The sequence below is a fragment of the Squalius cephalus genome, assembly GCF_949319135.1.
Source record: "Squalius cephalus genome assembly, chromosome: 25".
In the NCBI taxonomy this organism is placed as follows: domain Eukaryota; kingdom Metazoa; phylum Chordata; class Actinopteri; order Cypriniformes; family Leuciscidae; genus Squalius; species Squalius cephalus.
Genome location: NC_137146.1, coordinates 5,994,567 through 6,006,540, shown reverse-complemented (window position 1 = coordinate 6,006,540; position 11,974 = coordinate 5,994,567). Strand labels below are relative to the sequence as shown.

The 11,974-nt window shown below is 35.7% G+C and overlaps 1 protein-coding gene across 1 annotated transcript in view; it reads right to left on the bottom strand.

The window, feature by feature from the left end:
• The window catches only part of LOC307153427 (RALY RNA binding protein like), a gene marked incomplete at its 5' end in the record, with an annotated part of 163,940 nt that extends 155,754 nt beyond the window's left edge, over positions 1 to 8,186 (bottom strand). The window contains 3 exons of the mRNA XM_079862866.1: positions 238 to 318; positions 3,785 to 3,850; positions 7,221 to 8,186. The remainder of the gene's footprint in view (positions 1 to 237; positions 319 to 3,784; positions 3,851 to 7,220) is intronic.
• Positions 8,187 to 11,974: the final 3,788 nt, after the last annotated feature.

Genomic DNA, 11,974 nt, shown 5'->3' with positions numbered 1-11,974 from the left:
TTTTTAGAAAATGTAATTTTGTGTTCCACAGATGAAAAAAAGTCCAACAACATGAGTATCGTCAGGATGCGTAAATAAATAAATGATTTTTGGGGGGCTAATTTAGTTTAATGCTATGTGTTCATAAATATAAGCCCAGTCGCATACAATGAGTGGCATAACTAGCATACGATCATTAGTGAAGAAAATTTAAACAGATTTTTTAATTGCAGTCTCAGTTCATTTAGTGTAACACACCGTGAGTGAAGGAGATGGTAATCAGGCTACGCTGAAAAATTAAGCTGTCGTCTCAGGGGGGATCTTGGACCATATCTGATACTGGAAGGAAAGAGAAAAAAAGCAAATTATATTTTTGGATGTTGGAGATTTTTATCTTACAGGTTTTATTGCAGTTTAGCAGGTGACCTGAGAAACACTGTACAAGCCCATGGAGACTGTGAGCATATTGAAAGCATACATACTAATTAATTCGGCAAAGCATGACACATGCGGCACAGACTTGGATTTTCACTAATTAATTGTTTCAACTGCATTGTCAAGCGTGTTCACTCGGAAACTCCCAGTGGGATTCAAAGAAAGCATATAGCGCTCGGTCCTTAAGACCAGCTTTACTGAGCAGACAGCTGCAAGTTTTCACAATATTATTCTCCTTGTTCTTCTAAACCGATTTACACAGTAGCAGAATGTTGTACGCTTACCCGCATTTCAGAGAGACCAATTAGGAACATCTATCTCTTAACATCCTTGAAACATGATTTAATTAAACATCTCTTTCATGAAGCATACATTGAACACATTAATTAAGGGGAAAATACATTTAATTTCTTTCCTGAATATCACACAATGGACTTTTACACAGAAATGTCTCCTTGTTCACAGCCCCAAATTTCATTTTGTTTTTCTTTTTTTTGTGACCCGAAGACACTCATTCACTCAAAATGATAGACACTGCGCAAGTAAACAAACTTGCCGTTGAGAAAGAATCGGAATTAATTAGGTTTGTTTTATACACCAGTGGGTCTTTTCCCATACTGCAATGAGGCTTGAGAGAGACATTTAATTAAAGAAAAGATTAACTGTTTTTATTATTCATACCAGTTCAGTGGCATCTGTGTGAATTGAATTTCATATTCATATGCCACAAGAGAGGGAAGCTAAATATAGACTAATAAATGATCTTTTTTGCAGGCTTCTGTAAACACAAGGTGTTGATTGTTTCATATATATATCATTTCGATGCAAAGATGTGCCACCAAAGCTGTTATTTAGAACAAGGAACACAAAAATCTATCTATCCATCCATCCATCCATCCATCCATCCATCCATAATACTGCTTAATTTAAAAGAAAGGACAAAATTCAATATTAATAAAACTGTTATCAAACTGTTCCTGAAAATCTCCAGTTTATTCTAATGGGGCGTTTTGTCTGCACCCGTGTTTCCATTACCCTTCAAATTGCGCAAATTGAAATTGCGAATTGAAAATATGCCCAATGGAAACACGTCAATTTAGCAAAAACTCTCATATATCGCAAAAACGCTTTTACGCTCGCATGAGGTGGTTTTTCAGGCAATTCGAAAAAGGAATATTTCGCAAAACTGCAATGGAAACAGTTTTTGCGCATTTACAGGTCACCTGACGTAGATGACGCGGTATGTAGGCTATGGACAGAATATGAGACAGAGTTCTTTATTTAACTCATAAAAGACAAAAGTATTATAGGAATACTGGATTCTAAACAAAGAAATGCCACAATGTATCAAGAACTTGAAGCAGAAATGAGGGAGAAACTCCTCATATGTGCCGCTCACAGTATAAGGGTCTTTCCTTGCCATTAATGCTTGGATAACACGCCTACGACTCCTTCCATTAAAAGTAACGGCAAGTGCGCTGACAGGGATATAGGCCAACATAAACCTATACCAACATCCATCGGCGTGATTTTTGGAATGACTTATCGCGTGAGAAAAAAAAAACATTTTAGTCGCATAACATCGGTTAATGGAAACGCCGTAATTTCAAAATAGTTTTTTATCGGCATTTAGAAAATATCGCAAAAGTTTTGCGCAAATATGTAATGGAAACTCAGCTTGTGAGTAATAGTAACCAAAAGGGGCGGAGCTTAGCAAAAAAAGGTGAACTGAAGCAGGTAATTAAGTTCAAACTCATCTAGATTTTCTTTTTAACCATGAATCACATTGTGTTTTTGAGTGCCGAATAATACAAACCTATTGCTACTGAACTCTGAAATGCCAATAAAAACAAAATAGCAGATCAACTGTAACTGCACATATTCAAGAGTGTTTTATCCACTCACTTTACTGCCGCTCTCCATCATTAGCTGGCATTCACAGGAGGATGTTTGCATAGCTCAGAAGACATCAAGAATTCTGTTGCATCTCTTGTAGGCGATGGGAATTTGACTTTTTTTTTTTTGTGTTACTTAAAAGAAAAACTCCACATCACAGCGCAAATAACTTCATGATGTTTTGTATCTTGCAGTCACACTGCGAACATGCTCATTTTTAATTGTGCCAACGAAACAAACATGCACATAATTTAATTCCTGACTGGCTGAAGTTTGAGTATATCATGGACATGGGCGACAGCAGAATGAGTTGATTTTAATTGGTTTCACTTTTTGTCAGGAAAAGAAAGACCCACCATTTGAAGAGTAGCAGCACAAAATCATCCATTCTCTTTCATTCCGCACCTACGAGCAGACAGCCATAAAAATGAGGGATTAAATGCAAAAACCTTTATCGTTAGCTTCAAAGGGCAGATAAATATGAAAGTTTCTCCTCTTTTTTCCCTCATTTAGAAATAAAGTCTCTTTGAAGGTGGCATTTGATGTTCAAATAATTATTCCTAATCAGACAATCCTCCATTCAAAGCAGTGCACTACATTTCTTAATTTTGACTTAGTTGTCAGCGCACATTTAATTTGAATTTAATCTCTATAACAGTTCTGTAGTTTTTTGCTGGATATTACACTTTTATCTAGTGATTTGTAGACCTGCTTAAATGCTGAACAAATACCTAAAGTTTTAGTTTAGAAGATAAACTCCAAACTTAAAGTTAGACTCAAAGAGTCTGTAGTGTTGCTGCTTAAAAGGTGAATGCATCATTAAAAAAATAAATTGCTTTCTTCTATCACATCTTAACCCATATGTTTGGCTATTTAAATAGCTCATACAGTATCTAAACGAAATATGTTTATTCAGCAAGGATGCATTAAATTGATTAAAAGTGACAAAGATATTTATAATGTTACAAAAGATTCAAATAAATGCTGTTCTATAGAATGTTTGTATTCATCAAAAAAAAAATATCCTGAAAGCTGTATCACGGTTTCAAATCAGCATATTAGAATGATTTCTGAAGGATCATGTGACTCTAAAAACTTTTTTTATATATATAAAACAGAAAAGTTATTTTATATTGTAATACTATTTCACAATATTTCTGTTTTTACTGTATATTTTTACAAATTATAGGTTTCTTTCAAAAACATGTAAAAATATTATTTTATGTTATTTTATAATTTGTAATTATTTTAATTATTTTTAATGATTTTATTTTATTTTTTAACATTTCACTTTTAAAAAGTCTTCACTAGTTTGCATAATGTTAATCATGCAATAATCATGCTTAAATGACGCCTAACAGGGAAATAGAAAAGAAACTGTGATGCTCAAACACTTGCAATTTAAACATCATTAATGTTAAACAACAGGCTGGAGAGCTGCTGACGCTTTAGGGGCTCGACTGACTCATCTTACCCGTCTAGGGCAACTGATGTACGCCTGCTTTGTCCTGTCCAAGAGACTGGGTCCGACCAGGAGATCCTGTTTTAAGAAAGATGTGTGTGAGAATGCAAAGGAGGTAAAATGACTGTAATTCAAAGTTACATTTTGTATCAAGTGCATGCTACTGTTTAAATCAAACATAATATCCATCAAACCACAAGGTAAAGAAAGGAATATTGACGTCTAGATGCATTGGCATCACGGGCAGGCTACGCGGATATCGTGAAACAAGCATGCATAAACATGACCTCTTTAATAGTGGCTTGTTTACCTTCCATCTGACAGGCGTCGAGAACACAAGACACATCCTTTCAGCCAGCTGTCAAACTATTTCTCTGCTGTCAAAATCATATTATAATCTCACCACGCGACGCCAGGAAACAATGCCGCCTTTTGAAAGGATGAGGACGCATCCAGAAGCTCTAAATATAACTCTGAAGCAGATACATCTAATAACCTCCACGGGTTGTAAGAGCACTTGAAACAAATTGGTTCCTTCCCTTCCTGCACATATCCAATCTTCTGCTCATGAATAAAGAAGTTCTTGATTTCCAGACTTGATGTTTTTAAGGAGAAGACAAGTCAAATGTTGAAAGCCAATCTGATCTCAAAGTTTCGATGGGTGAAAATCAAATCATTCCGTGGATCAAACTCCAGCTGTGTCATAGATTTTCAACTAGCAAAACAAAGTTGCAGCAAATTGAAAAGGATCTCTGCTCAACTATTTTAGTTATTTTCACTACTTTCCTACGGTCGGCTGAGACTCCAGTTCTCAGAACTGACGGCATCAAAGCGACTCTCCGCTAAAGTCTCTGAAGATCCTCAGCTTTACTTTTCTTCATTTGGACCAGGTTCAGATGGCATACAATCTCTGTAATTTCAGTTTCTCTGATTTCAATGCAGAAAACAGAATATTTCACACAGTTAATCGTTCTGTGGTGTTGCTAAGGCAGTCGTCACTATTGCACGTGCTTAGAAATGAACAGATTGAACAAAACCTTTAGTTTATTCAACTTTGGCATTTACGTCTTTCTGCATCATTTGTGATACGGACATGAATGATACATCAAATTGTGCAGCTTTTGAGGAGACTGATGATTTTGTTATGAAGACTTATTTTCTTGTTACGAAGACTAAAAAGAAAGCACCAAAAAAAATAAAAATTCAATGCATTTTAGCAGCATTTTGCACCAAAAAAAATGATGCATTTTTTCAAGATTTACGTAATCCTTACATATTATTCATATTATGAATTAAGAATTTTAAATGAGAAAAAATAAAATATTTTGTATATAAATCTTAAACTTAAATTAAATTTTTTTTTTTTTTTTATGAATACGAAATCACGAACTAAATGGTCCATTCCCTTGTTCCATGAAGAATTTTACTAAATGTTTTATTAAGCTTTAGTTTTTTTTATTATTATGTAAGGATTATTCAATTCAATTTGATGGAATTTTACTATTAATTGAAATGCGTAAATCTTGAAAAAAAAAGAAAAACGTAAAAAATGTTTTGAGTGTAGCAGCAACTTGCATTAATATTCCCTACACTTCTTATGAATGTAATGGAAATAAACAGACTGGCTCTTAAATATTTCTATGTAAATTATCATTACAGTACTTATTAGCAACATTTTCTTTTGCATTCTGAACATTAATTTTTGCATCACTCTTCTAATCACATCTTCATGACTCAAAAGTAGGAAGTTGCGATCTTCTTTTCTTCCCTATTGTGACGTAAATCTGAGTGAAACGGCTTCTCGAACAAGAAAAAAAAATGGGACTTGATTTTGTCTGTGGGGAATTGATTGGATGGTTGTGGTTTTCTATTGGTGGATCACATGTGAGTGACAGGTTGCCCCGCCCTCGCGCCAGTAAACACTTCATCAGAGAACAGACGTCGCTGCAAGAGGGAAGGGAAGTTATTTTTTACTAAAAATTACGAGGACACATGGTTTTTATCCATTTTGATTTCATGGTGACTTTAAGCAAAGATCAAAGGTCATTTAAATTCTAGTCTAAACAGTTATAATTTGCTATTAGCTGCATGAGTGCACCGCATATCTCGCAAGCTCCGTGTTAGAAATTGCCTGTTAATCCTGATCTCCATGTCACAGTTTAGCCGAGCCGGGACACGGAGACATCTTCTTCACAGTGAATGAACGTAGACGTTAAAGCCAGATTGAGCTGAGATTTGAGAGTTGATGGCTTTATAGAGCGTGTGAAGGCTGCAAGCTTTGCAGTTGATAAAGATTTCAAATGAATCAGGACTAAAGAAGAAAGGAGCAATGGATGATGGGTAGCTGAAGGTCATGACAAAGTTGTGTTTTTTATCCTGACTATATATATATATATATATATATATATATATATATATATATATATATATATATATATAAATAAAAGTATTTTATATATACATACAAAATAAAGTCTTTATATGGGTAGCTGATACATGTAATATAATGCTAGTTTGTTTATATATATATATATATATATATATATATATATATATATATATATATATATATATGTGTGTGTGTGTGTATCAGCTACCCATATAAAGACTTTATGTTGAAGTAAACATGAATAATATTGAACGACTGTTAATGTCTTGTCTTCATGCACGAGTCAATGGCTTTTGTATGAAAGGAAATATGGCACGTCCTTCCACAGTCGGTGCGCTTCCTTTCCCTGCTGAGAATCAGATGACTTCAGGAAAAACAACTCAACCCAACTCGTGTTATTCTGAAGATACTGAAGAGCCGCGGGTTTTAAAGTAGTTGTAAATGAATTCAGCATGCTGGTGGTCCGGCGTGTTTTCAAAAAGCCATTGGACCGACGTCACATTCAGTGTCCCTGCGGAGGATGCAATGGAGCGAATGTGGTTAAACTGGAGATTTGAATGAGAGCGCAGAACTCAAGACTCCCTACAGTGCTTTTATTTTACTTTGAAAATAGTTTGATTTACTTTTACTTCATATTTTCATACACTGATAGTGGAATACAAATATTTCCCTATGGGCAGGTTAGAAGTCCATTATTGTAGGCAGAAGCCATGCTGAGAGGAGTACAAACAGTACATAATAAATGCCCCAAGCGTTCAGTCCGAATGAGCCACATTATCCCACTTTCATTTTTGCTCCTAATGAATATGGATCTTACTTTCCATAATTTAGCTAAATGTGAATCAGAAGCAGCACATGAAAAAGCCTGGTTAGTCATATGTAGTTCTGCCAGTGTTTAAACACTGAGCTCAAAGTAAAAAAAAGGTTTTGAGGATTTAAATGCAACTCCAATATGAATTTGCATACTTCCCTGCTACACAGTAAGCAAAAAGCAGCATTTCATGAGTAGAATGAACAAATACTAAACATTCGTAAATAAAAGTAATAGGTGAACAATACCTTGATGACCATCTGCATCCACTGATACTTTAAAGCGTCGACACTTTGCTATCCCATAATGCCACAGCTGAGGATTCAAAAAGTTTCAGAAGTCAGATTCAAACTTTACATTAAAGGGATAGTTCACCCAAAAATGAAAATTCTGTCATCATTTACTCTCCCTCAAGTTGTTCCAAACCTGTATGACTTTCTTTCTTCTCCTGAACACAAAAGAAGATATTTTAAAGAAGGTTGGTAATTAAACAGTTGCTGGTCCCCATTGACTTCCATAGTATTTTTTTTTCCTACTATGGAAGTCAATGGGGTCCATCAGTCGTTTGGTTACCGACTTTCTTCAAAATATCTTCTTTTGTGTTCAGGAGAAGAAAGAAAGTCATACAGGTTTGGAACAACTTGAGGGAGAGTAAATGATGACAGAATTTTCATTTTTGGGTGAACTATCCCTTTAAATTTCTCTCATTATTTACTCACCCTCACATTGTTCCAAACCTTTATGACTATCTGGTAACACTTTACTTAAAGCCTTTATGGATAATGCATTATAAACGTATTTTTAATGCATTAATTATGCCTTGTAACGCACCTAATAATGCATTGTATGGTCTCATTAATAATTAACCATAGTTATAATACACTTTTAGAAAGTATAATGCATTAGACCACAACAAACAACCAATTTCAGATGTAACAATGGATCTGTGAATATTATAATGCATTTTAACTTTGGTTATAATTACTTATGAAAAGATATAATGCATTATACCATACATTATGAATACCTTTATACATACAGGCTTTAAGTAAAGTGTTACCGGCTTTCTTTTTTCTGTGAAACACGAAAGGAGACGTTCTGAAGAATGTCCACGCTGCTCTTTCATTCATTTATGAAGCATAAAGTGAGCAGTGGCTGTCAACCTAAAAAAATAAAAAAGTTAAAAAAAGTCAAAATTGCTTTATAAAAACACCATAAAAGTTTTCCATATGATTGTGCACCATAAGTGCACTCAGTGAAGAACTTTGCATAATTTCTCACACCAAGTTGTGCATATTTAGCTAATTTGATCATGCATCCAATTTCAGCAGGTTTCCCCAAAAATCAATATAACATCTGAAAAAAGTGCACAGATTCTACACGAGCCTAAGAATTGGACTTTCGTTGGGCATTGAGTGCGATTTGACTTCTGACTTTTAGAAGAAAAAAAACTTCTGTGTGGAATTACACACAAAACACTGAATTACTGTGAACTGACATCATTTTCCAGCTAATGTGCGGGATTCACTGAGAATTTAATTAATTGCAATTAAATCCAAATGCTTGGGAGAATTGGGCGCTTTTATTTAAAAGGAACAGAAAATTGCAGCATAATGAACGCTATTCGCTAACTGTCCTCCATCAGATTTGTTAATTACTGTACGCTCTATCCTGCTTCCATCTGCTTGAGGGTGTGTTAAGGAAGTTGCTTTGTTCTTGTCCAAATGCAATTAGACTGCGGCTCCACACACGAAAACCGTGTAGCGCAAGTCTCCCTGTAGTCCATCGCAGGGCACGAGAGCACCAATGACAATTAACTTGAATTGTGTAAAGCGACAAACATGGGAAAACTACTTAAATCCTGGACGGCTGGAGGAATTTGGTTAGCAGTGATTAATGCATATTCTGAATTCTTGATTATTTCCCCCCCAAATACACCTTTAGCAAATCAAAAGTTGCTGATCACTTTTGCTTGTTGATTATTATCTATTATTATTATTTTCCAAGTTTTTGACTGGTAGATGATCAAACTAGCAAAAAGATCTTGCATTGAAGGAAAAATCATGGAGACTTGTGGGTGAATTATTTGAATTTGCAACACATAGCACCTATTGACCACATAGCAACGCCTTAGCAACCATACAAAAAACCTTAGCATCGTGGTCATTGGCAAACACCTCTCATATTTTCTTCTGGAAAAAGAAATGGTACTGCTCTGAACACAATTAACTTTCACAATTTTTTTTTTTTTTTTTTTTTTTGACCACATTTCCGAAAGTCTGACTGTGATAAATGTAGTAATTAGGGCACAAGGAATTTTTCTAATAGATTTTAAATAAATTGAAATGTGTTTCTAATGGCATAACTCTGCATTGAGTGGGCTGAAATAAATGAAAGTTTTGATCAGCCAGCAATGGGCTAAGGTTTCAGCGATCACCGCCTCATTCAAGTTCCCTGGTTTGTTGAACTTTACTGTCAGGGTAATGAAAGTAAACGAAGCATGAAGACATTTAATCTGCCCTGATACCCATCATCTGATGTGCACTTGCGTGCACACACACACACACAGTTGCATTATTGGCTCATTTGCGATGATGATTCTTTATGGTGTAATATAAAAACCCTCATCATGGTAAGTAATTAATTTCTGGAAAGTGTTCAAATGCATATTCCATTAGCAGTATGCATGTTCATTTACCCATATTCATTATTTAAATAACTTACAGAATGCTGTTCACAAAATAATGCATAGCTATATAGTTTTAATTCAATATAGTGGCATGAGCACTTAAATATGCAGATGGGTTTAAGTTCATGTGCATAATTTTTGAATGTTTTGAATGTCCAACGTGCACACATTCTGAGCAAAACTAAGGGGAAAAAAATATAAATGCAGAACTCAAAATGCAAACATTTTTTAAATAAACACATTTTGAGTTGTGCAACCAATGGCACGAGTTTGGGGCGGGACTGTCTGTTTGGCTGACCAATGGGGAGCGTTCCGAAAACCTTTTGAAGTTGCCAACTTTTAAAGTGCATGTGTAGAAAACAGAAAATCCTGCGTTTGAATCCTAGCTGTCACAATTAAAAAAAAAAAAAGTCTTCTATACATCACCTGAATGAACCCTACTGAACCGATACCATGGCAAAAACCTAAAACAACAGGAAAAGTGATTGAATAATAGATGACAGAACATGGGAATTCTTTGTTTTATTTATTATTTAAACAAGAATAGATAGAGATGTTTGCAACATTGATAAAATGATAAAGCCAAATTAAAGTTATTACTGCCCTAAACCGCCTCAAACTTCAGTGGTTTCAATGGTGAAATGGGATGGCTTGACAAAATTAATCACACTCATTTGACGTCTAATTGAGGGCATGAGCATCATGTAGAATAATTATGTTATCAATCACATTCGATAACCTGTCATTTAGGGGGTTATTTCACAGGTGTCCTTAACTACTATGTACTTACATAAAAATGTATTGTGTTCATGTTGTATTACAAAACATTTTTGCTGCTATTGAGGTGAGATATGGGTAAGGTCAGCGACAGGTTTGGTGGTACAGTATGGGTATGTTTAAGTGTGGATTAAGGTGTAAGAGAAAGCTCAACAGTGTAATTATACAGTAGATGTAATTATATGCAGGTATTACATGCAAGTATAATATAAAAAACATGTATGCACACAATAAGAGCATTGTATCAAATGATTAATTTAAAAGTTAGTACATAGTAGGATCACTTTGAGTTATATTTTGCGGCTTATTGCGGTTAACTCTTTGACATCAAGCATTTCCCAATTTCTCATTCATGCATGTTTCTTTATTGCTCAAATGTGTCAATAATATCTTAAAGCAGTGCTGTGCTACGCAGAAACACGCTAGCTAAAATGAGAGTACAAAACGCAGGGTAGTGGAACCAGAAGAGTGCACACAACGCAACAGGAAATACGGCTCTCATTAAAACGCTGTCATTCTTGAAGTATCGGTTCTACTAAAATTAGGAATCGTACCGTTTTTTAACAGCAGGGTCTCACAATATATTTCTAGTGCTAGTATATCACGCAACACTATCCCAGCGGTGTGTTTAGAGTACAATGTGCATCTGAAGTACACATTAAGAAATGTGTCTGTCAACTTCCCAAATGGGATACGCATCTCTGTGCTCTCCAACTCTTCAACAAAACAAGGACCAATTTCACTTGAGGTAGAATATTCTCTGTGTGTCATATTTTTCCTGTTCTGAACTCGAAATGAGCTCTGTACATACGGAGCGGTTGTTTGTCCAGCAGGCTACTTCTGAGCCTTTTTCCTTCATTAGAGTTTTCCTTTAATCCTTAATTACAGAGAAAGGACGACCGAGGAGGAGGACTGCGGACGCACTCGCTGCAGCAGCGAGACCAGGTTAGATCCAGACGATCTGTTTTAATTGGATTATAACTGACAGTGAGACGATCAATGCGGGAATTATCATGGTTTCATCAAACCCTCCATTTCCCCACAAATCCAATTTGAGTCTGATGCCTCACATTTCGGCTACAATAACAAAGATTTATCGTGTGTAGCAAAGTCTAAAATTAACTTTTTTTGCAAGCTGGGCACCAAACAGAGAAAGCATATGGAATGTTTCTCTCAGTGATCCATAATGGCACATATTGTGATAAACGGGATCCTGACAAGCGCCGGGCACATATTTGTCTACATTAGCATAGCGTTCTCTTCATTGAGCCGCATGCATGCGACGTCTTTACATGGTAACTGCTGACCTCCTACACCAGCACTTATGCTAATACAATCATTAGTTTCACTGCTATCACGCAGGTATAAGCGTGACAGTTTGAAGGAGAGTCCACATTAGAGTCTGGCAGAGGCTCAACAGGGGAACGAAGGAGCACTCATTGGCCAATACATCTCTATAAGCTGGGGAAATTGAAAACTCTACTACCACTGGGAGCGACGTTGGGTTATTTCCCGATGGAGCAGCCGCCCTCAGCT